Source organism: Heterodontus francisci, unplaced genomic scaffold (genome assembly GCF_036365525.1).
Source record: "Heterodontus francisci isolate sHetFra1 unplaced genomic scaffold, sHetFra1.hap1 HAP1_SCAFFOLD_75, whole genome shotgun sequence".
NCBI classification, from domain to species: Eukaryota; Metazoa; Chordata; class Chondrichthyes; order Heterodontiformes; family Heterodontidae; genus Heterodontus; species Heterodontus francisci.
In genome coordinates this window covers 857,751-882,374 of record NW_027141820.1, presented here as the reverse complement: position 1 = coordinate 882,374, position 24,624 = coordinate 857,751, and the positions used below count along the sequence as shown (strand labels likewise).

The following is a 24,624-nucleotide window of genomic DNA, read 5'->3' as shown; positions in this document are numbered from 1 at the left end:
GGGTGCCAGTGAAATTCCACAGGAGCGAATAAAAACTATGCCAACGGTGGCTCGTTGGTCTAGGGGTATGATTCTCGCTTTGGGTATATAAATGATTAATATGTGAGAGGTCCTGGGTTCAAATCCCAGACGAGCCCTTCTCTGTTGCCATTTTTAGTTTAAGGTCATCGATTGCTTTCAGCCTTCCAGAAAGCGGAATCGATTTCCAAACTGAGCCTGCTTGAGGACCGGGGAACTGGATTCAAAGAGCTTGTCGACAAAATTGAAATGAACAAAATATACAGATTGTCAAGTGGGAATATAAGGTTGCAACAGTAACTAAAGGCCTGCTCGGGTCAGCAAATGAAACCCGACCCAAGCCTGACAGCACCGCATCCGACCTGGTCCGAGTCCTTTAATTTTTTTCCCGTGCCCGAACTGACCACCAGAATGTTCAGTTAAACTTGCTTCCGTTTTTCACTTTTTATGCTTGTGCAGGTAAGGCAACAAAAACTGTAACTGGACTTGAAAGGTTGTTTAAATGTACATTAAGATTAGAGCTACGTACCGGAGGTGATGAGCTGAAGATTGTTACCATAGAAGTTAGTGATTGTGAGGTCACTAGTTCAAGAGAAACTCGTGGAGTTGTGCCCAGACAGGTTGTCCCACACTGTATTGATTAAAATATTGCCCGAAGGCGAGAAAATATCATTATACATTCCCTGCTTTACAGGTTGAAATACTTTCTGCAAGTTTATCCAGAGAGCAGCTGAGATGCAGAGACCAGGAAGGTCTTGAGTGATTAATTATTATAAAATATACATTCTTATATTAAGGAGATTGTGCTCTACCTTCGATGGAATCGCTCACTGCAGACTAGTGCGGAGTGTTTCCCGCCTTGACGTCCTGGCTGTCACTGGATCTTGAGTCCAGGCCTCTGGATTACTGGTCCAGTAATCTTTGAAATTTCTCCCTTGATCTAATATTTTAATCTGGTAAGTCAGATTTTACAAAAAAAAATTCAATGATTTAAGACTGCTTCATGTTCAGCAGTGCCAAATGAATAAAGAAATTCAAATATATTCAAAATTATATATCAACTATTAAATACTAATGCCCAGCTTTGAATACAAAAAATGCCTCTAACTGTGTTCTGGTTTGGAATGGAATTCTTCAGTGTTTCTGTTTAGCTTGGATTGACTCATCGATTTTCTTGTTTTTCACTTTGTCGATGCCTTTGAATAATTGTGGATCCTTCTTCAGGGAGTCTTCTTTCACCAGGTAGTTCTGACCTCTGATGATGTTGATCGTAATCAGCTTCAATTTGTTGATAGTTTTGGAAGTGAGCAGATTTCCTTTGCTTGAGTTTACAACAAGGAACTTAGTCTGACGTGTGGACCCATGGGAGGATTTGAAAGCTGCCCTTGCATTGGAGCATACAGTTGCATCCATCCAAACAGAGGGACAGTAGAAGTGACATATTCAGTTCAGTCTGTCGATCATGGGACTTTTAATCTCAGGGTTGTGAGTTTGAGCGCCATTTAGTTTTTCCATTTTTTAGGCTCCATTAGCAGAGAGTACAAGGAGTGTTTGAAATGAAATTCAACAACAGTATGAGAAACGCTCTCTTTCATTCCGGACTCTTAACTCTCTGCAGCATCTCGCTGTGAAAGATTGAACTTTACCTCATTTCTTTTTCAGCTGGGAGTCAGTGCGGCTCAGTGGGACTTCTGGCTGTCTCCCACCTCACAATTCATCAGTGCTGAGAAAGCAATGGGAAATATTACTCATGGCTGAGTAAGCAGAGGACACCGATTTCAGGTGAATGGGAAAAGAACCAAAGGCAACATGAGGAAAAACCTTTTTTATGCAGCAAATGCTTAAGATCTGATATGTACTGCCTGAGAGTGTGACGGAGGAAGATTCAACCATAGCTTTCAAAAGGATATATGATAATTATCTGAAGGGAAAAAAAATCAGCTTTTCATGGAATACATGAGGATGTGGCATGAGCTGAGTTGCTTGTGCAGAGAGGCAGCACAAGTACGATGAGCTGAATCCCTCCTTTTGTGCTGTAAGTATTCTGTGATCTATGATTCTATACAAAGTGAAACCAACACTCACATATGAGAAACTGACAGGTACAGTGTAAACCCCACACTAACAAACCAGCAAATGCCAGGGACAGAGTAAAACCAACAGTCCTAGACAAGAAACTGACAGATACTGTGTGAAACCCAAAAATCACTTATCAGGATTTGGCAGTTAATGTGTAAAAACCTCTCTTCAATATCCATCCTGCAAGGTACAAAGAAAATTAGGTACAAACCCAGGCTCATACTTCGAAGACTGAGAGATAAAGAGCAAAACACAGACTCACCTACAAGAGGCTGACAAGTACAGAGAATAAAATAGAGGGGGTGCAGATTAAAAACACATGCATGTAACGGATACTGATAGGGATAGAATCAAACCCTTTCTCACACATGACACGAAGATTGGTGGTGTCGTAATTAGTGAGGAGGAAAGCCTTAGATTACAGGCCAATATAGATCGTCCGAGGCAGAGAATATAAGAGCAGGGAGGTTATGACGGAGCTGTATAAAATGCTAGTTAGGCCACAGCTGGAGTACTGTGTACTGTTCTGGGCACCACACTATAGGAAGGATGTGATTGCACTGGGGAGGGTACAGAAGAGAGTCACCAGGATGTTGCCTGGGCTGGAGCATTTCAGCTATGAAGAGAGACTGAAAATGCTAGCGTTGTTTTCCTTAGAGCAGAGAAGGCTGAGGGGAGATAAGATTGAGGTTTACAAAATTATGAGGGGCATTGATGGGTTAGATAGGAAGAAACATTTTACCTTAGCGGAGGGGTCAATAACCAGGTGGCATAGATTTAAGGTAAGGGACAGGAGGTTGAGATGGGATTTGAGGAAAAAAATTTACCCAGAGGGTGGTTGGAATCTGGAACGCACTCCCTGAAGAGGTGGTAGAGGCCGGAACCCTCACAACATTTAAGAAGTAACTTATTCGGATTTGGAATGAATTGTCTGACAGGGTGGTGGAAACAGATTCAATTATAACTTTCATAAAGGAATTGGACAAATATTTCAAAGTGAATTTCTCCAGGACTATGGGGAAATAGGCAGGGGGTTGGACTAATTGCATCATTTTTTTCACAGATTCAGCACAGGCACAAAAGACCGATTGGCCTCCTTCTGTGCTGTTTGATTCTATGAAATAGTGACACTCAGGGCAAGTCTGTATAAGAAGGAGAAATGGAGACAGGTCAGGGAGAGCACATCACCAAAACTGGAGATACTACATTGGACAGGGAGGGTCGGAGGGGGAGAGAGCATGTACATACAGTCAGAATCAGCACCTTCAGGGGAGGAGAGAGAGAGGAACCAGTGAGTGTAGAACTGAACCCAGCCAGAGTCAACCTGCTGAAACACCAGTGAGTTCACACTGGGGAGAGATCATTCACCTGCTCCGTGTGTGGGAAGGGGTTCACTCAGTCATCCAACCTCACTGAACATCAACTTGTTCACACTGATCAGAGACCTTTTCAACGTCCTGACTGTGAGAAGAGCTTGAAAAGCAGTAATGATCTGCTGAAACACCAACACATTCACTCTGGGGAGAGGCCGTTCCCCTGCCATGTGTGTGGGAAGGGATTCACTCAGTCATTCAGTCTGCTGCAACATCAGCAAGTTCACATGTAACTGCAGGGGTTGGATTCTGCTGTTGTTGCTGCTATTCATCACTTTCAGAGACAAAGTTGGGTCTTACTTTATAACCAGTGTAGTCCAGAGCAAAAGCGTCTTCTTAATGTTGAGATAAACGGGAGAAGAAACCGGGAAGTGGCGGCGAGGATGGGGGAGGTGCTGCACCATCACTTTAATGGTGCACCCTCCCTCCCCCGGGGTCCTCGCTGCACGTCCGCCAGGCCTGGTGGCTCTGACTGGGGTCCTGAGAGCCCCTGAGACTCGGTGCAGCTGAGGCTGCGCTCACCCCCGCTCAGCTCTGTTGTGATATTTAAAATACGAAAGGCCTGTTGGACTGAGAGCTGATCTGGAATTCAGAAAGCAGCATTACTGGAGGCTCATTGCTGCTCAGCACAATCTCACCCCCGATCCTGGGAATTGTTGATTCTGCACCCTGTAGTTCAGTTCTGCAATTAACTCGAGGGGGAGATGTGTGAGCAGAAAAACAGAGCGAAATGAAAACACAGCTGGACAGATGTGCAACAGGTCAATCCACTGTTACAATAACTCCATCTCTGACTCCCTCCTGACAGTAACCAGCCCTTTCACAGAGACTGTGGGTGGCTCTGAAAAGAGCCTTTTGTTTATTAGATGTCATTTTGGCCGCTTTACTTTTTCTGGGAGCTCTGAGCGCTGGTTTTCTTGCGCAGCAGCACGGCCTGGATATTAGGCAGCACCCCGCCCTGAGCGATGGTCACCCCTCCCAGCAGCTTGTTGAGCTCCTCGTTGTTGCGGACGGCCAGCTGCAGGTGTCTGGGGATGATGCGGGTCTTCTTGTTGTCCCGGGCCGCGTTACCGGCCAGCTCGAGGATTTCAGCGGTCAGGTACTCGAGCACAGCAGCAAGATAGACCGGGGCTCCAGCACCCACACGCTCAGCATAGTTACCCTTTCTCAGGAGCCTGCGAACACGGCCCACCGGGAACTGCAGTCCAGCCCGGGAGGAGCGAGACTTGGCCTTGGACCGAGCTTTCCTGCCGGTCTTTCCTCTTCCAGACATTTCCACAATCTCACAAATACTTTCACAAAGAATGGATAATTTCTCAGCTTTTGTCGTAAGCTTGAAACAGTCAGGATGGCGGAGTGGTCTAAGGGGCTGTGTTCAGGTCGTAGTGTTTTCTGGAGGTGTGTGTTCAAATCCCAAATCTACCAAGTTGTGTTTTGACTGAACTGGAGGGATTTGGGAGCAGCGGTGAAGGGAAAGCATGGAAGATTATTGACAAGGAAAATGAAAATGGACCCAAAGATGTTTCTTCAATACATTAAGGTGAGAGGCAACTAAGGAAAGAGGAGTGCACTGAAAAGACCAAAAAATCACAGTGATTTTTGACATCCTGCCAGGAGTGAGTGGCGCGTGCACGGGATGATGTCATTTTGCAGCGCCAACATCATCACATTTCCGCAACAAATCCATCTTCGTGCACGCGTGATAAAGCGTCATTGGGTATCTAGCCACCCCATCCCCCCACCACTTGGCTGGTGGAAGTGGCTGAATGGGAGATTTTGAAGCTGTAGCTCTCCCCCCTCGGCAACTCACTCCAGGCCTTGACGATTCCCCCCCTCAGCCGCTCGCTCCAGACCTCGCTGCTCCCCCACCCCCCCACTCCCCTGGCCAGTTGTTCCTCGCTTCGCACTACCCCACTCTCTGACCACTCGCTCCAGGCCGCGCCGCTTCCCTCCTCTCAGCTACTCACTCCTCCGTCGCCCTGTCACTCCTTGCGGCCCTCCTGCTTCTACAGGTGGCGCCTGGTGAAGAAATGTGGGAGCGAGTGTCACGGCCAGAGCTAGCAGCTGAGGGCTGGGCTGGGACAGGGTGGGGGGTGGGGGTGCGGAGAGCGAACAGCCAGAGTGCGGAATTTCGCCAGTAGGGAGGAGGGGGAGAAAGCGAGTTGCAGAGTGGGGAGAGCGGTCAGTGAGGTGGGAGCTAGTAGCTGCGTTCGGGTGAAGTCAATCCTGGTCAGTTATATAAACAAATCACAATAACGAATTGGCAGCACATTTTATCCTCTGCCCAATTTTGCTTTCCATCGATCGGGGTGCTAATTCACTATCTTCCAATGGAAATTCAATCATAAAATTCCTTTTGTATTTCATAGGATTACTGAAATGTTAAATGGATCTGAGGATTACAGTTCGTATTAGCAAACACACCCGAGTGAATTAGCACCCCAATCGATGGAAAGGAAAATCGGGGAAAGTATAAAATGTGCCGCCAATTTCGTTATTTGGATTCATTGAGTAATTCGATTATGCCCAACACTGAAATTGGCGGCTTTTTTGAATTCAACCTTTCTGCCAGGACGACAATTTAAGCCAATGATTTGCTGTATTTTCTAATTCGAGGCTCGGCAATTGGTTAAGACATGCGAATGGGAAGAGGGTGACCAATCAGAAGTGGGCTCTGGATAGCGCGGGCTCAAACTGTGGGAATTCCAGGTCCCTGAATGACTGAGCTGAAACTGATCAGTTTCACAAACCCTGTCAGTTTCAGTGCAGGAAACACCGTCTCGGGGGAAATAACATCACAAGTGGGTCTGGTTCCAGCGACCGATTCAACGGCTGCTGCAAAACTCCCGGATTCCCTCATTGCAGCGAAATCATTTTGAAATTCTATGAAAACAATGAGTGATTCTGGAGGAGTGATGTGGCTTTTCACTGAGGGCATGTGTCGACTGGAGAAATAACAAACTGAAGAGCCTCAGGCGCTGTTTACACAGCCCGTTCAGAAAATCAAATCCACTGCATATCCTTGCTACAAATGAAATGTCAAATTTGGGGATTCTAGTTTTGTATCCCGAACACAGCACAGATTTATTCCAGACAGTTCTAAACAGCCTATCCCAGCTCCCGTTTCCAGGTCACTGCTCTCTCTGTGAGGCGGTAGGTGGCTCTTAGAAGAGCCTTTGTTGTGTTTGCTGGAAAGGGTCGAGTTGTTCAGCCGCTGAATTCGTAGAGAGTGCGGCCCTGCCGTTTCAGAGCGTACACCACATCCATGGCAGTGACCGTCTTGCGCTTGGCGTGTTCAGTGTAGGTGACCGCATCCCTGATCACATTCTCCAGGACAACCTTCAACACCCCGCGAGTCTCCTCATAGATCAAACCCGAGATCCGCTTGACCCCGCCACGGCGAGCCAGGCGGCGGATTGCTGATTTGGTGATGCCCTGGATATTATCACGAAGCACTTTGTGGTGCCGCTTTGCTCCGCCTTTGCCCAGTCCTTTCCCTCCTTTACCTCTGCCAGACTTTCTTTTATTAATTTCCAAAATATACTTTATTCATTAAAATCTGTAAAATAAAATACATTACAAAACAGTTCCCAAAAGCACCAAGTCAAACAATACAAAGAGTGCAAAGGAGATCAGTTTCCTTCAATACAGGAGTGAGTTGCCTCACAACCCTTCCATTTCATTGTCATGCCATGTACATTTTACAGCAAACAAATATTTTCTGGCTACAGTTCGAGTGGTTTCCCATGGATCCGGCCCCTCAGTTCAGCTTGGTGAGGGGACCTTACACAGTGGTCTTTCCACATTGAGCCTTTGCTGCGGCTGCCCCAAGTTTTAATGCGTCCCTCAGCACATAGTCCTGGACCTTGGAACGTGTCAGTCTGCAACATTCGGTCGTGGACAACTCTTTGCACTGGAAGACCAGCAAGTTTCGGGCAGACCAAAGGGCATCTTTCACCGAATTGACAGTCCTCCAGCAACAGTTGATTTTTATCTTGGTGTGCGTCCCTGGGAACAGCCCACAGAGCACAGACTCCTGTGCTACAGAGCTGCTTGGGATGAACCTCGACAAAAACCACTGCATCTCTTCTACACCTGCTTTGCAAAGACACATTCCAGAAAGAGGTGGGCAACGTCTCTTTTCCACCACAGCCACCTCGAGGGCCGCGTGTGGATGGGGTGAGACTTCGGGTGTGCAGGAAGGATCTGACAGGGAGGGCTCTTCTCATCATCAGCCAGGCTACATTTTGGTGCTTGTTTGAAAGTTCTGTTGATGAGGCATTCTGCCAAATGACTTTGGACTTCTGCTCAGGGGACCATCCGACAGGATCCACCATCTCCTTTTCCCGTAGGGCCTTGAGGATATTCCGTGCAGACCACTGCCTGATGGATTGGTGGTCAAAGGTGTTTTTCCACAGAAACTTTTCCATGAAGGATAGGTAGTACGGCACAGTCCAACTGGATGGAGCATTCCGCGGCAATATGACCAGGCCCATTCTTTGCAACACCGGGGACAGATAGAACCTCAGCACGTAGTGACACTTGAAGTTTGCAAACTGGGGATCTACACACAGCTTGAGGCAGCCGCACACAAAGGTAGCCATAAGGATGAGGGCGACGTTGGGTACATTTTTCCCGCCCTTATCCAGAGGTTTGAACATCGTGTCCCTCCGGACTCGGACCATTTTGGATCCCCAGATGAAGCGGAAAATGGCTCAGGTGATCGCCACAGCGCAGGAATGCGGTATGGGCCAGACCAGCACCACGGACAGCAATGTGAGCACCTCGCCCTTGATGACCAGGTTCTTACCCATAATGGAGAGAGATCGCTGCTCCCACATGCTCAGCTTATGTTGTACCCTGGCTACTCGCTCCTTCCAGGTTTTGGTGCACGTCCCAGCCCTTCCAAACCATATCCCCAGCACCTTCAGGTAGTCTGACCTAACGGTGAAGGGGACAAAGGATCGGTCAGCCCAGTTCCCAAAGAACATGGCCTCGCTCTTGCCGTGTTTAACATTGGCTCCCAAGGCCAGTTCGAGCTGGTCGCAGATGCTCATCAGTCTGACGACAGACAGTGGATCCGAGCATAAAATGGCGATGTCATCCATGTACAGGGAGGTTTTCACCTGAGTGCCTCCGCTGCCTGGGATTGTCACCCCTCTGATGCTCGCATTCTTCCTAATAGACTCTGCAAAGGGTTCAATACTGCAAACAAACAAGACAGGGGAGAGAGGACAGCCCTGTCTGACTCCAGATTGGATCGGGAAACTTTCTGATTCCCACCCATTGATTGAGACTGCACTACTGATGTTTGTGTAGAGTAGTTTGACCCAATTGCAGATTCCCTCCCCAAACCCCATTTTGGAATGCACATCCATCATGTAAGTGTGCGATATCCTGTCAAAAGCCTTCTCCTGGTCCAGGCTGATGAGGCAGGTGTCCACCCTCCTGTCCCGTACATAGGTGATCATATCCCTGAGTAGCGCAATGCTATCAGAGATTGTCCTGCCTGGTATAGTATAGGTCTGATCAGGGTGAATCACCAACTCCAGAGCAGACTTGAATCGACTGGCTATGACTTTTGACAGAATCTTGTTGTCAGCATTAAGCAGTGAAATGGGCCACCAATTTCTTATTTCTGTCCTCTCCCCCTTCCGCTTGTCGATGAGGGTGATGATGCCTTTCCTCATGGATTCTAACATACTGCCAGCCTGGAGCATACTCTTGTTTACTGCCAGACAAGTTGATTCTTGCCTCACATCGGTGCACAATAAAAGAGACTGATTCCGTCAGGCTCCTTTTTATACAGGCCACCCGGACCTGGCTGAGAATGGCAGAGAGAGAGCAGGAAGGGGAGGAGACAGAGTGAAGATTGAACAGAGAGCAAATGGGGAGGAGACACCCAGAGTGACAGACGGAGAGAGAACGGCCCCTCATCTTTCAGCTCCACCTCCAGTTTCCTCCGGGCTGCCAATTTCAAACCCTTTATTAACAGTGGAACCGAAACCCAGCTCTCCACACAAACCCTTCCAGACTCAGTCTTCATAGTCAAGGCTTTCCAGAAAGCCGGAGCTTTTAAATATGGTCCCGATGCAATTAACGCTCAGTAATATTCCCACCTAAACACAGTCCATTCTATACAAAGAAACCTCCTCAGTAACATCACCATTTCCACACACATCCCCTTCCAGCAGTTTGCAGCACCTTACTGCAGCTGCTTGGGGAATCTCCTGTGTTAAGATTGGAGTTGGAAAGCGGCCTTTACCCGGCAGTGTTATTGTCTCACACTGAATCTGCGAGACATCCTGTTCTCTTTAATGCGAGAGAGAAAGCACGGATTTAGGAAATGTTCATTTGAAATGATCTCTATTGAGAACGAGCCCGGCCGTGGGACAGGTATTCCAGTGCAAAGAGCTGTCCATGACCGAGTGTTGCAGACTGGCACATTGCAACGTCCAAGACTATGTGCTGTGGGACGGCATTAAAGCTTGGGGAAGCCACCATGGAGACTCAATGGGGAAAGGCTGCAGTCTAAGGCCCTAGTAGGCCACAGTACAGTGAGGGGCTGGAACCCGTGTAAAACCCCTCGGGCTGTTTGCACCAGAGAATGTTTGATGTGTAATGTAAATACTGTAAATATAACCTGTGCAGGCAGGGATAGTGAGATACATCATGTACATTATTGAAGGAAACTGATCTGTATTGTACCTTATGTAATATTAAATTTGAACTGCTTTGCAATGTAATTGCACAAATTATACGAATAAAATACATATTGTGCAAAAGAAAGCAGCTTTCCTGTCAACACACACCTTGTCTCAGGGCACAACTTTCCTGTGATCTTGTCATACCCAACTTCGCTCTATATCTTCTGACACACACACTTTACAGTCTGTCATTTCCAAAAACAAGCATTCTAAAATCAAAAGACCTTTTGTTTATTTCTCCTTTCTTTTCATTTCTCCTCTATTCTTCTCAATCACTCCCTTCAACAGTCCTATTCAGATCAAGGTGGAATGTGAATAGTGTCACAACTCACCTGACACTATTATTACCCTTCTTTTCTCTTGCCTCATTCAATGGGAAAGTTTTATTCACCAGTCTGTTGCTGTTTTACACTCTTGCCATACCATCTGGTATTGCATCCATCTGAATTCTGTGCTTTCATGGCCTTACATATCTTTTCCTCTTCTGGATGATTTGTTTGCTTCTGTTCCATTCAACCAGGCTGGACCACAGGGAAGCTTAGAACCTTTGCCTTGGATGGGTCCACGTTGATCCATTACATTCAGAATCACCTCCTTGAAATAACTCCATCGTACAACTACAGAAACCACACAGAATCTGCTTCAAACACTCCTCCTCATTTTATCTGTTCTGACTGTCAACACCTCCAGCTCTTTTGTTTAAGTGGAACCCATCAGGTTTGTATAGGCTCCTTCTATTCTGAAAGCTGTAGCATTGGTTCAGGGAATTCAGCCCTGTTTCTCTACTCGAAAGGATCAGCCATGCTTGATCTGCCTCGTATTTTGCTTTTATTGCAACGTTACAAGACCTCTAATCCTCTGGCACCACACCTGTATCCAGTGAGGGATTGGAAAATGATGGTCAGACCTTCCACTATTTCTTAAATGCAAAATACTGCGGATGCTTGAAATCTGAAACAAAAACAAGAAATGCCGGATTCACTCAGCAGGTCTGGCAGCATCTGTGGAAAGAGAAGCAGAGTTAACGTTTCGGGTCAGTGACCCTTCTTCGGAACTTCGGAGTTCCGAAGAAGGGTCACTGACCCGAAACGTTAACTCTGCTTCTCTTTCCACAGATGCTGCCAGACCTGCTGAGTGAATCCGGCATTTCTTGTTTTTGTTCCACTATTTCTTCCCTGGCTTCTTTCAACAGCCTGGGGTACATTTCATCTGGTCCTGATGATTTATCCACATTCAAGGATGCTCATCCCATTAAGACTTCCTCTCTCCTTAAGTTATCACGTCCAATACTTCACACTCCTCCTCCTTTAAACAATATCTGCATCACCCTCTCATTCGGGAATACAGTAAAGTATTCATTAAGGATATTGGCAACATCTTCCACCCCGATACAAAGGTTACATTTTTGATCTTTTTTGTGCCCTGCTGTTTGTTTAGTTGCCTCTGACTCTAATGTTTTAATGCAACATCTTTGGGTCCATTGTTATTTTGTTTGTCCATGTTCTTTCATGCTTTTACTTTGCTTTTTGCCGCTGCTCCCAAACGCCTCCAGTTCAGTCAAAACACAACATGTCAGAAGTGGGTCTCGAACCCACGCCTCTAGTGGAAACTGCGACCTGAACGCAGCGCTTTAGACCGCTCAGCCATCCTCACTGCCTGCGATGTATTATCAATGCTAAGGAAATTATTCATTCTTTGTGAATGTATTTGTGAGATTGTGGAAATGTCTGGAAGAGGAAAGACCGGCGGGAAAGCTCGGGCCAAGGCCAAGTCTCACTCCTCCCGGGCTGGACTGCAGTTCCCGGTGGGCCGTGTTCACAGGCTCCTGAGAAAGGGTAACTATGCTGAGCGTGTGGGTGCCGGAGCCCCGGTCGATCTGGCTGCTGTGCTCGAGTATCTGACCGCTGAAATCCTCGAGCTGGCCGGTAACGTGGCCCGGGACAACAAGAAGACCCGCATCATCCCCAGACAACTGCAGCTGGCCGTCCGCAACGACGAGGAGCTCAACAAGCTGCTGGGAGGGGAGACCATCGCTCAGGGCGGGGTGCTGCCAAATATCCAGGCCGTGCTGCTGCCTAAGAAAACCAGCACTCAAGAGCTCCCAGAAAAAGTAAAGCGGCCAAAATGTCATCTAATAAACCAAAGGCTCTTTTCAGAGCCACTCACAGTCTCTGTGAAAGGGCTGGTTACTGTCAGGAGGGAGTCAGAGATGGAGTTATTGGAACAGTGGATTGACCTGTTTCACATCTGTCCAGGTGTGTTTTCAGTTCCCTCTCTGGATTTCGCTCTGTTTCTCTGCTCACACATCTCCCCCTCTAGTTAAGTGAAGAACTGAACTACAGGGTGTCAGAATCAACAATTTAATAAATCCCGCTGCCTTCGATTTGCTAAATCCCGAGATTATCCCGGTACATTAACGGGAACTGGTTCGGAGCTGATGAATTAATTTAATAATGGAAGTGTCCGGGTTAATTCTCTGTGTTTCATTTGGACAGTTTGAATTGTGTTTTTTTTTTCTCTCTGGTGATCTGAGCGCCGCTTCTCAATGAGAATCTGCTCCCGGAACAGAGTAAATGCAGGAAGGAAGAGGCCATTCTCGGGCTGTGTGTTTCTCTCCTAACCTGATCTGTTTAGACCGCACTGTTCCCAGAGGACGGAATCAGTGAGAGTTGTGCACACACAGGAGCTGAGTCCATTGCAGCGCTTTAATATGTGCCTTCCCCCCGGCCCTCCCTATTCTCCGGACACAGAGCTGTCTGTTACCCCCGGCGGCGGGATAGAGTCGGGGATTCTCTCCCCGCAGTGTCAGGGTCTGCAACCCCGGGGAACTGGCGGTTTCAGTCAGAGTGACCGAGCTGCCTTACATATCCTGTGTACTAATCTCCAATGGATTCAAATATTAGTGAACTCATTGGGTAATGTTAGTAAATAACCCTCATGTGAACGGACCCGGCTCCATTAATGCCTTCCAAATAAAACTGGGATCCATTTCTTTGCCCCAAATGCCAGCTAACGGATCCCAGGAGCGGGGTTGAGATTGTGCTGAGCAGCAATGAGTCTCCGGTAATGCTGCTTTTTAAATTCCAGATCAGCTCTCAGTCCGACAGGCCTTTTGGGAAAGTGATGTGACAAAACAGAAACCATGTGGCCGCCCCTCCAATCTAATGGGTTTGATGATGAACAGAGATGGCAGCTCTTTCCTTTGCTGATTTGGTGGCTCTGAAAAGAGCCCTTGTTACACTTGTTACTGAAGCTAGGTTTCAGGTGCGTTCCCCGCGGATGCGGCGGGCCAGCTGGATGTCTTTGGCCATGATGGACCGGGATCATTCTGGTGAATCTGCTCATTTTCCGGCAGAAGCATCAGTCGCTGTTTGAACTGTTTAAAGTCAGGGGTGTATTAGCAGCCAGAAAGTGAAGGGCAGTTCATTGCTCCCTGCAGCATTATCCGCCTCTTTCAGGAGAAAAGATCAGAAACCGCTCGTTTCTGTCAGTCCCCGAGAAGCCTGTGAGAAGCAGTTAGTCACTAATTTGTTCCTTTTACAGAGTGGAAGCTGATATTTGTCTCGTTTTAAATTGCTGAACCGGACCTTCCTCCCGCCGCTGACAGTTAACAGATTGACAAATGAAAACGATTCCTAAAATCGCGTCAGGATTTTGTGACGGTACATACAGTAAAACAGAACATAAAATGAGAGGTTTTAAAATTGTTGCTTGAAAATTGAAATTTTCCATCACTTCAATTCCTTCCTGCTCTGGAATTGCCAGGCTTTTTCCAATTGGAAAATCTAAGCCAATGAGAACTTCTATTTACTTATATGTGATTCTCCTATTGGTTAAGAATTGGATTGAGAAGCGGTGACCAATCAGAGACAGAGTCAAACTGCGGGGATTCCAGGCCCCCAGTAACTGAGCTGAAACTGTTCAGATTGACAAACCCTGGCAGTAGCTTCACACATTGGACACTTCACACTGAGTCATTCAAGGGCTGGTGTGAGAGAAGCTTCAGATCCTGTCATTACTCTCTGACTCATTATTCATCTCGAACCAAACAATTAATAAATGTGAAGCAGTGAAGAGACTTTTCATTCTCACTGCAGAATGTGTCATCTGGGGAAATAAGGAACTATTGTTTTCGGAGATTCCAGGTACATTCCTCCCTGAACAAATCCATTCCTAACATTCCCGATCACAGCCTATCCCAGCTCCTGTTGTCACCCGACTCCAGCTGAATTGGAGAAACTCATGTGTTGGGGTTTGATTTGTGAGGTGGGGTTTCTCCGCCAGTGTTACTGTCTTACAAACTCTCCCCCTGAATTTGTGAACTGAGACTGCACCGAACACATCCCCAGTTAGAGTGAGGGCCGGACATCCCTCTGTTTTATGACAGAGAGTGGGGAAAGGGCTGGGTGGAGGGGAGTCACCAGGGATCCTGGATTTACTCCAAATCATTTCCATGTGGAATCTGCAGGCGGGGCCTGGACAGGGATCATTTGATCAGGGGATCAGCTCTTTCCTGAGAGATGTGGGTGGCTCTGAGAAGAGCCTTTGTGTTCAGATGTTTACAAGTTTCCCGCGCTTTCACTTCTTTCCACACCCTGCTTTCTGAGACTTCGCTGCTTTCGGCTTGACCTTGCTCTTCCATGTCTGCACTTTCTTCAGCGCCTTTCCGCCCGCCGCACTCTTGCCTTTTTTGACCTTCTTCGCAGGAGACTTTTTCTGAAGCGCTGCTTTCTTCACCGCCTTATTTGGCGTTGCCGCCGCCTTGCTGCTCGTTTTCTTGGCTGTTACTTTCTTTGTTGTCACTTTCTTGTCTTCTGGTTTCTTCACCAAAGATTTCTTGTCTGCTGGTTTCTTCACTGAAGATTTCTTGTCTGCTGGTTTCTTCACTAAAGATTTCTTGGCTGCTGGTTTCTTCACCTTCTTTCCCACTTTTCCCTGGGTTTTCCTTCTTGCTGATTTTGAAGGAGCCGGAGGCGCCCTGTCCCTTGCTCTGCACCAGGGAGCCTTTGTTCACATTCCTCTTGATACTTTGCTTGATCTGGGTCTTGAGCTTCTCCTGAGCGGTGGCAGACCTGCAAGGAATCAACTACCAGCTAGCATACAAAGCGAGACCAAGGCTCAGGGCCTTCAGTTACCTGGAGGGGAGTCGGAGAGGCAGCGGATCCTGTGAGGAACCACAATCCAGGAAGGATGAGAAGGTCATTGTCAGGGTACAGAGGAGATTAAGTTAAAGATTTACCAGTTTATAAGCAAGCGCAGAGCCAAGGAACGGTGCTGGGGCAGATCAAATAATAGGAAGCTGTGATCAGTTGGAAGGCAAGAGTGATTAAATTACAGAAGAGATGATGATGCAAGGCAAAAGTCAGGGAAAGAATAAATAACATTTTATAAGCACAGATACCAGGAGTGGGGTTTGAACCCACGCAGACACATGTCTATTGAATCTTAAGTCCAACACCTTAACCAATCGGCCATCCTGGTACGTTAGCCCACCACTGAAAATGAAATTTAATGTGATCCGGGTGCCATCTGGCCTTTTCCAATAAAAAGTTATGACTCCTCTCCCATGCTAAATTGGACCCTTCATTATTTATGAACCTCAATCGGATCACCCCTCAGTCTAGGTTTCTCTAAGGTGTAGGGTCCCAACTCTTTTAGTCTAACTTGATAACCAAGATGTCTTATACTGGGAATTCGTCGAATGTCTCTCCTCTGTACCCTTTCCAAAGCCTCAATATCACCCATCATGTGAGGAGACCAAGACTGGATACAATATTCCAAGTGAGTCCTGACCAAGGTTTCATAAAAGGACAAATTCATGACATCTCAGATACTGAAGGAGTCCGTGTCCAGAAGCAGCAAGACCTGGACAACATTCAGACTTGGGCTGCTAAGTGGCAAGTAACATTCACACCACATAAGTACCAGGCAATGATCATCTCCAACAAGAGAGAATGTAACCATCTCCCTTTGACGATCAACAGCATTGCCATCGCTGAATCCCCCCACCATCAACATCCTGGGGGTTACCATTGACAAAAGCATAACTGGACCATTCATATACATACTCTGGCTACAAGAGTAAATCAGATCGTGGGAATTCTGTGATGAGTAACTCAGCTCAAGGCACGTGGTGAAATGCTCATTAGGAGAGCTGGAGAAATGGACTGGTCAGGTGGGCAGAAAAGTGGCAAATGGAACTCAACTTGGAGAAGTGTGAGGTGATGCCTTTGGTGAGGTCAAACACAGCAAAGGAATACACAATTAATGGGTGAATGCTGAGAGGTGTAGAGGAAGTGAGGGACCTTGAAGTGAATGTCCACAAATCCCTGAAAGTAGCAGGACAGGTTGATAAGTTGGTTGAGAAGGCTTATGGAATCCTTTCCTTTATTAGCCGATGTATAGAATATAAGAGCAGGGAGGTTATGCTGGAACAGTGTCAATCATTAGTTAGGCCACAACTTGAGTTCTGTGTGCAGTTCTGGTCACCTCATTCCAGAAAGGATGTAATTGCACTAGAGAGGTTACAGAGGAGATTTACGAGGATGTTGCCAGCTCTGGAAAAATGCAGCGATGAGGAAAGATTGGATCAGCTGGGGTTGAATAGAGGAGGCTGAGGGGAGATTTGATTGAAATGTACAAAATTGTGAGGGGTCTGGATAGAATGGATGGGAAGGGTCTATTTACCTTAGTAGGGAGGTCAGTGACTAGGGGGCATAGATTTAAAGTGATGTGTTGAACAATTAGAGGGGAGATGAGGAAAGGTTTTTTCACCCAGAGGGCTGTGGGAGTCTGGAACTCACTGCCTGTAAGGGTAGCTGAGGCAGAAACCCTCAACTCATTTAAAAGGTGTCTGGATGTGCACCTCAAGTACCTGAACCTGCAGGGCTACGGTCCAAATGCTGGGTAATGGGATTCAGCTGGGTGGCTCGTTTTTTTGGCCTGCCTGTGCTGTAAACTTTCTATGTTCTATGATTCTATGCAGACACAATTGGCCGAATGGCCTCCTTCTGCACTGCAATAATTTTGTGATTTTTGACTCTCCAGAACTTGTCAACCATCTACAAGGCACAAACCAGGATGAGTGCAGCACCAACAATACTCTAGAAACTCGACACTGTCCAGGACAAAGCAGCCGCCTTGATTGTCACCCCATTCACCACCTGAAACATTCACTCCCTTCATCACTGACGCTCAGTGGCAGTAGTGTGTACCATCTGCCAGATGCACTGCTGCAACTCACCAAGGCTCCGCAGACAGCACCTTCCAAACCGAAGACCTCCACCACTTTGAAGGACAAGGACTGCAGATGCATGGAAACACCACCATGTGCAAGCTCCCCTCCAAGTCACACACCATCTGATCTGCAAATATATCGCTGTTCATGCACTGATGCTGGGTCAAATTCCTGGATCTCCCTTCCTAACAGAACTGTGGGTGTACCTACACCACATGGAGTGCAGCAACTCAAGAAGGGAGCTCACCGCCACCTTGTCAAGGACAATTAGGGATGGGTAACAAATTCTGGCCTTGCCAGTGTCGCTCACATCCCATGAAAGAATATGCCTCATTTTATACTCAATTGTCCTCTGAATGCAGCCCAACCCTCTATTTGCTCCAACTATCACTTCACAGCATTGCTGCTGTACCTTTAGAGATCTGTGCACTAGAACATCCAGATCTCTGCTCAAAATTATTTTCTTTTTTCCACCTACTTTAATGTTTTTCCCTGAAGGGTGTATGAATGTTGAGCATTCGCCCTGTCCTCATGAATAACACTGCACTTACCCAAATTAAACATAATTTACCAGTCATGAACCCAATCTCCCAACACATTAAGATCAGCCTGAAATAGTCGAGTATCGTCTACAGTCTGAACACTCGCACAGATCTTCAAATCATCTGTAAATTTACAGATGGTGCCCCCTACACCTACATCCAGATCATTAATAAAAATAGTAAAGAGCAACAGTCCCAACACCGATCCCTGTGGGACACCACTAGTAACTGGTCTCCAAACAGATCCAGATCCATCTGTAACTACTTTCTGCCTACGTCTGCCAGTCAGTTCCCAATCCAGATCAATATTTTACCACTGATACCAGGGACTTTAATCTTATAGAGAAGCCTCTTGTGTGGAACCTTATCAAAATCTTTTGACTGAGATCTGCGAATTGAACACAGGCCGGGGATAAGGCCTAGGCCTGTCCTGCTTTGTGTGTGGGTCTCAGGACCACACAAGGTGAGATCAGCTCACTGAGCACAGGCCCATCCTGCTCTATATGGTGCTCAGTACCTCACCAAATGAGAATAACTAACACACCAAAGGCCATGGAGCCTCGGCCCATCCTTCCCTGATTGCGGTTCAGTGCCAACCAGGTCAGATCAGCTAATTCAGCACAGGCCGGAGATGGAAGCTGGATCTTTCCTGCTCTGGGGACTCCGTACCATACCAGGTGCGATGAAGTAAAATACCACAGGCCGGGGATGGAGCCTGAGATTTCCCTGTTCTGTGTGGGGCTCTGGACAACAACGTGTGAGAAGAACTATCATCCCTCAGGCTGAGGAAGGAGCCTGGGCCCATTCTGTTCTGTGTGGCTCCTACCACACTGAGTGGGATCAGTTAACACAACACAGGCCATGAATACAACCAGGCCCTTTCCTGCTCCGTGTGGCTCAGTATCACACCAGGTGGCATCAGCTAACACAGCACAGGCTGGGGCTGGGGCTGGAGCCTGGGCCCGCCCTGCTCTGTGGGCTCAGTAACAACCCGTAAGATGAACTTTTTTCAAAAGACTTCAGTGTATTTATCTCTGTCCAACACTGTGAGGCAGCTTTCTGTGTTTATAAAGAGTGTAATTTATTGACTGGTCTCTTGGATCAAACAGGGTAACAGACAGAGGTCTGTGTGCAGAGGGTTTGGGGGTGAGCTCTGATTCCTAACCCTTTCTGGATTGTGAGGAATAAAGAATGAATGAGAGAGAGAGAATGTGGGAGAAGGGATGATGGAAAAATTTGTCCGTGAACCTGGTTAAAAGTGGCTCAAACGCAAGATAATATTAAGATATCAAGAGCAGAACATTAACATAATCTGAGTTCCGCGATCTGGTCGGGTCCCATTCCCCTGAAGTGAGGAATGAACGGGTGGGGAAATTCCGCCTGGAGTTATATTTGTCTCCAATGAAGATGAGTTCACAGTGAGGCTGGAATAGCTCAGTTGGGAGAACACTAGATTGAAGAACCAGGATACAATCCCTGGTTTCATCAGTTTTAATTTGGTGTCTCCTTCATTTTAAGTAGAGAGAATCAGAGGGGAGATTTTCCACTCTTGACCCCATGGGCTGAATTTTAAACTAACGGTGCGGCTCTCGGCAGAGGCACCGGAAGTGGGTGTCGTCACCACACGAGTGAAATGTGGCCGACCGACCCCGATCACGGAGCAGCCGACCAATTAATGAAGGGGAGGCGTGGGGCCCATGTAAACAAGGACCAGAAGTAGGGAACGAGGCACCGATGGCACCGACATCTGACACAACGGCAGGTGCTGGCACCATATTGAAAGGGCTGCCAGACCTGCATTCACTGCTGCCTGGTTTAAAGGAGTGTCTTCCTGAGAGCCCTCTGCTGCCCCAGAACCCGTTCTGCTGCCTCTGCTGCCCCAGGACCCATTCTGCTGCCTCTGCTGTCCCAGAACCCGTTCTGCTGCATCTGCTGCCCCAGGATCCGTTCTGCTGCCCCAAGACCCGTTCTGCTGCCTCTGATGCCCCAGGACCCGTTCTGCTGCCCCAGGATCGGTTCTGCTGCCTCTGCTGCTCCAGGACCCGTTCTGCTGCCCCAGGACCCGTTCTGCTGCCTGTGATGCCCCAGGACCCGTTCTGCTGCCCCAGGACCCGTTCTGCTGCCTCTGCTGCTCCAGGACCCGTTCTGCTGCCCCAGGACCCGTTCTGCTGCCTCTGCTGCCCCAGGACCCGTTCTGCTGCCCCAGGACCCGTTCTGCTGCTCTGCTGCTCCAGGACCCGTTCTGCTGCCCCAGGACCCATTCTGCTGCCTCTGCTGCCCCAGGACCCGTTCTGCTGCCTCTGCTGCTCCAGGACCCGTTCTGCTGCATCTGCTGCCCCAGGACCTGTTCTGCTGCCTCCGCTGCCCCAGGACCAGTTCTGCTGCATCTGCTGCCCCAGGACCTGTTCTGCTGCCTCTGCTGCCCCAGGACCTGTTCTGCTGCCTCCGCTGCCCCAGGACCAGTTCTGCTGCATCTGCTGCCCCAGAACCTGTTCTGCTGCCTCTGCTGCCCCAGGACCAGTTCTGCTGCTTCTGCTGCCCCAGGACCAGTTCGCTGCATCTGCTGCCCCAGGACCTGTTCTGCTGCATCTGCTGCCCCAGGACCAGTTCTGCTGCATCTGCTGCCCCAGGACCAGTTCTGCTGCCTCCGCTGCCCCAGGACCTGTTCTGCTGCCTCTGCTGCCCCAGGACCAGTTCTGCTGCATCTGCTGCCCCAGGACCTGTTCTGCTGCATCTGCTGCCCCAGGACCTGTTCTGCTGCCTCCGCTGCCCCAGGACCTGTTCTGCTGCCTCTGCTGCCCCAGGACCTGTTCTGCTGCATCTGCTGCCCCAGGACCTGTTCTGCTGCCTCTGCTGCCCAGGACCCGTTCTGCTGTCACTGATGCCCCAGGACCCGTTCTGCTGTCTCTGCTGCCTGATAGGTAAGGAGCTGAATGCGAGCCTGCAGTGACCATGGTCCAATGGTTTGGCGATGCCTTCCTGCAGGTTCGCCTCCAGGTGACAACAGATAGGTGGAAGATCCTCTTCCCCAGGGATGGGAGGTGGAGACCTGTCCACCTGACCAAGCAAAGCTGCTTTGAGATAGTAGGTGAAGTCAGCAGCCGTGGGGTCACCCCCAAGACATGGATCCAGTGCACGAAGTGGGTCAATGACCGGATCCGGGCTGCTCAGGCGCAAACTCAAAACACTTTGGACCCTTTGGACATTGCGCATGGCAGAGTGAGAGGGAGTGTTTGGTGGAAAGGGAGTGACCACCCAGTCATGTGTATTGGGGAAGGGCAGCAGGACATGCTGCCTGAGGCTTGGCTGCATCTCGGTGGGAGGTGCACATCAGTCATAGTATAAACTCACACAGTCCCTCGAGAGGGGCCACATGCAGGAGGAATATGTGTGTCCACATCATGGACTGCTGGACTATCACCATCAGAGATATTGGGTTTGTCCCCGCTGGGAGACTAACTTTGTTGATCATAGTGGCTGCAGGAGAAGACAGCCCACAATCGGAAAGAGCATGTCAAGACTGGCAGTGGATGCCTTATCTCCATGTCCTCATTCCGATGGAGGAGGAGGCCATGGAACAGGCAGGGCAGCAAAGCAGCTGCTCCATAGCTGATGGAGAGACAGGGACACCTACCTAAGAGAGTGAGTGAACATCTCCTGGGGCACAAGGGAGCATCCGCTGCAAAGGAGCCATGCTGCTCATCTGTTCACCACTGCATCAATGGAGCTGCACAGTAGGGGTGGTTGGAATGTCACGATGGGCAGACCCTAATTTTTCAATGTCCCTGTTTTCACATGCAGGCTGGGATGAACGACAAGAGCGAAGAGCTGGAGAGACTGGGGGACAGCCAGACACCTCTGAGGAGGAGGAGGGAGCCTCAGATGGTGCACCATCACCTCATTCCCCTGCACCCTCCACCAGCACAGAAACCCTCACTCGGTGGGTATCCACTTGCTGTTAGATTTGGGCACACAAGCTGGTGAGCACGTCACAGACAGGCCCGGGCAGCTGACGGAGGCTGTGATAGCCGAGGCCACTGGCAGTTGGAAGTCTGTGGGAGGCCAGGCCCATGCTGAGTCCCAGGCTGATGACGTGCCTCTGGTGTCACCAGCAACACGGGAAATATTGCAGCTGCAGCAAGAGGTCAGGCAACATCTGGCAGAGTTGCCAGAGGTTATGTGTACCCAAGTTCGGATGATGGAGGAGTCCATCCAGGCCTTGCATGCTGTACTGTCTCTGATGGGGGTGTGTCTGGCTTCCTTCCTTGAGAGATTGGTGACTCTGATGGAGAGCCAGATCCAGGCGACCAATCAGTGGCTGCCGGAGATGTGCGCAGACTTGCACTCCATCGCTTTGTCCATGAGCTCGATCCAGCGGTGACAAGGTGAGAGGGGGGACGTGGCACCTGAACTCTTCACCAGGTCCACGTCCCTCTCAGGTCAGCAGCGAGGTACAAGTGTGTCTTATAAGGGGGAGGAGCAGCTGGCTGCTACATCTGGGGTCCCCTCTCAGGGTGTTCCTGGTGTGGACAGTAGCTCCAAAGCCCCTCTGCGAGTGACACAAGTGTTGCCAGTGCCTGCCTCCATCATCCTCGATGACAGAGTGGGGTCCCTGTACCTGTGCAGGAGGCCCTCAGTGTGCCGGGGCCCTCCAGGCCTCAGGCAGCAAGAGGACGGCCACCAATGTCATCCCAAGCCATGGGGCAGCAAGGTCAGCAGTCTGTCTCCATCTCAGTTGACAGAGCAGGGGGAGCACCACGTAGGAGCACCCGGAAAAGATTTAAGAAGAGCACCTAGATTCACTGAGGGGTTCACGGGTGAATGTACATTCCAGTTGGATAGGGTTGTGTTTGGTGTCACACGGAATATAGAAATGATGTTCTCTCACTATGTCTCCTTCTTATTGTTGATACACTTTGGGACTTCATTTAAACCCTTCCTCCCAAGGGGCTGGAAGTGAGGGACCAAGCCCTGAGTTTTCAAAGCTTCGGCCTTGTCACTGTGCGATGTGTACCTGGACGCTGCAGAACAGAAGGAAGGAGGTGACAACAGGGCTGCTTAAAGCTAAGACTTTATTGCTGTGGTTCCAGAGGTGGTAAGGCTCAAAGGAAACTTGAATGTATAAGGGTGTCTCATGTCTCCCTTGTGTGTATCTCATGGCCCCTTTCCTGCTGTGCCTGAGGTTCTTCATCTGGCACTGCTTGGGCAGCATCCTCCTCCACATCCTCATCATCAGAGGAGACACCACACTCCACGATATCCTCACTAGTCAACACCTCACCCCTCTGTAATGCCAGATTGTGCTGTGCACAGCAAACCACCACGATATGCGAGACCCTCGCCGGGACATACTGAAGGGCTCCACTGGATCGATCTAGGCACCTGAATCTCATCTTCAGGGGACCAATGGCCTCCTTGATGGTCGCTCGGGTTGACACGCAGCAGGTGTTGTACCTCTCCTCTGCATCCGTGCGTGGGTTCCTCACAGACGTCAGCAGTCATGTCCTCAGTGGATAGCCCTTGTCTCCAAGTATCCATCTCTGAAAGCGGATGGGGCCGCGGAAAGGTTCTGGCACCTGGGAGTGCCTTGGTATGCAGGCGTTGTGGCTGCTTCCCGGGATTTGTGCAAACACCTATGGGATCCATTTGCAGTCGTCGCAGACCAATTGCACACTGAGCAAGTGGAAGCCCTTCCTGTTGAAGGCTGCTGGCTGGTCTGCAGGAGCCTTGATGGTCACATGGGTGCAGTCAATGACACCCTACACCTGGTGGAATCCAGCGATGGCCCCGAATCCTATAGCTCTCTCAGCTTGACTGTTTGGATCAATGTGCACATAGTCACCGGCCCTCCTGAACAGGACATTGGTGACCTCCTTGATGCACTGATTCACTACAGACTGTGAGATTCCACACATATCTCCAGTGGATCCCCGCAATGATCTGGTGGTGAAGAAGTTCAGTGGCACGGTGACCTTCAGTGACACTGGCATCAGGTGCCCACCAAGTCGCAGGGGGCACAGCTGCATCATGGCAGAGAGATCAGTGACGACCTCCGTGGAGAGGTGCAGTCTGCGGAGACACTGTCACTCGGACATCTGCAGGTAGTTGAACCTCGGCTGACGTGTTCCTCTGCCTCCTTCTCCAGCCTCATGTTTGAGGCTGGCCTTCCTGTGGGCCCCCAAGCTGCTGTGGTGCCCCTGCTGGTGCCTGCGCCTCCCTCCCTTCCTCTCTACTCCTCCTCCTCCTCCTCAATGGGAGCCTCGAATCCAATGAGAGCCTCGAATGAGGCCCATGACAGGTTGCCCCTCCCTGAGTGCAAGGCCTTCACAGTAAACAACACCCAGCCACATTTACCTCACTTGTCATTCTCAATGAGGTGGCACTGCCCCAATGACACCCTGGTGTGGCTCACCCTGCAGAGCTGGCACATTGGCCCCCACTCCTGACAGTGTTTCCCGATGCCCTTTCCCCCTCCACCCTTGCTGCCAAGTTTTGCTGCATCACCCGATAGCTTCCCAGTGAAGACAACACTCAGCTCCCACCTCCCAGTCACCTCCTTTAACCAGGCGAGGCTCTGAAGCCCCGTGGTTCCCGTGCACTATTAGTTCAATTGGATCCAGTGAATAAAATTGCTGACAATTGGACTCATAAATACTTGAAATGCCTTC

At 49.2% G+C, this 24,624-nt stretch overlaps 3 non-coding genes across 3 annotated transcripts; 1 reads left to right on the top strand and 2 right to left on the bottom strand.

Moving 5' to 3' along the window:
• Positions 1–48: 48 nt before the first annotated feature.
• On the top strand, positions 49–137 carry trnap-ugg (transfer RNA proline (anticodon UGG)). The gene is given in 2 exon segments: positions 49–84; positions 102–137. It is a non-coding gene; the product is annotated as a tRNA-Pro (tRNA).
• Positions 138–11,747: 11,610 nt separating this feature from the next.
• trnal-cag (transfer RNA leucine (anticodon CAG)) lies at positions 11,748–11,830 on the bottom strand. The gene has a single exon. It is a non-coding gene; the product is annotated as a tRNA-Leu (tRNA).
• Positions 11,831–15,575: 3,745 nt separating this feature from the next.
• trnal-uaa (transfer RNA leucine (anticodon UAA)) lies at positions 15,576–15,658 on the bottom strand. The gene has a single exon. It is a non-coding gene; the product is annotated as a tRNA-Leu (tRNA).
• Positions 15,659–24,624: the final 8,966 nt, after the last annotated feature.